General features: G+C 53.0%; 1 protein-coding gene across 2 annotated transcripts in view; it reads left to right on the top strand.

The window, feature by feature from the left end:
• Nucleotides 1-656, top strand: part of LOC119591560 (protein kinase C and casein kinase substrate in neurons protein 1-like) — a 62,778-nt gene that overhangs the window by 6,747 nt on the left and 55,375 nt on the right. The gene's annotated exons all lie outside the window — the stretch shown is intronic.

Genomic DNA, 656 nt, shown 5'->3' with positions numbered 1-656 from the left:
CTTTGTGTCTATCTTTCAATCTTTCTATCTCTGTGTCCGTCCGTGTGCGTGTGTAACCACCGAACTTCATCAATGCTCTCTCACAGCGTCTTCCCGCCGCCGTGTTTGTGAGTGTCACCTGAGACACGGGAGTGAGGGAATTAATGAATGGTTGACGGGTTTTGGGGAATGGTAGATATGTAGTTGCATACACGAATGTCTGTTTGAGTGCATGGAGTGCGTAAGACCTGTGTGGGGATGAAGTCGTTAGCCATAGGTCGGCGTGAGATGTGATGCGAGGAAGGTTGGTGTCAGATGAAGAAACACAACAAAAGGCAGGGGAGGGACCGAGCTTGGTGTTGCGCGGGCGCGAGCGAGCAGCAGGAAGATGAGCAGCTGACACTTGTAGCCACACACGGGGTTTCAGTGGCCGTAATTGACTTATTTCCTCACATGGCATGCTAGATCCCTTTGGAAAAATGTAAGGGGAGAAAAAAAAAGTATAGCCGTGTCGCAGTGTCGCCCTCCGCTTGGCGAGGCGATGAGCGTTGACGACCAGCGGCCAATTTCGCTTTATCTCCTGCGACGTAGCGGAGTGGCGTTGATAGTGGTCGCGCCCTTTCAGATAACGATCGAGGGGCGTTGAGGACGCAGGGCAGCGGGTCGTCTCCTACAGG

This window comes from Penaeus monodon, chromosome 28 (genome assembly GCF_015228065.2).
Source record: "Penaeus monodon isolate SGIC_2016 chromosome 28, NSTDA_Pmon_1, whole genome shotgun sequence".
NCBI lineage: Eukaryota > Metazoa > Arthropoda > Malacostraca > Decapoda > Penaeidae > Penaeus > Penaeus monodon.
The sequence above is the reverse complement of the archived record's forward strand: the minus strand, read 5'-3'. Positions and strand labels throughout refer to the sequence as shown.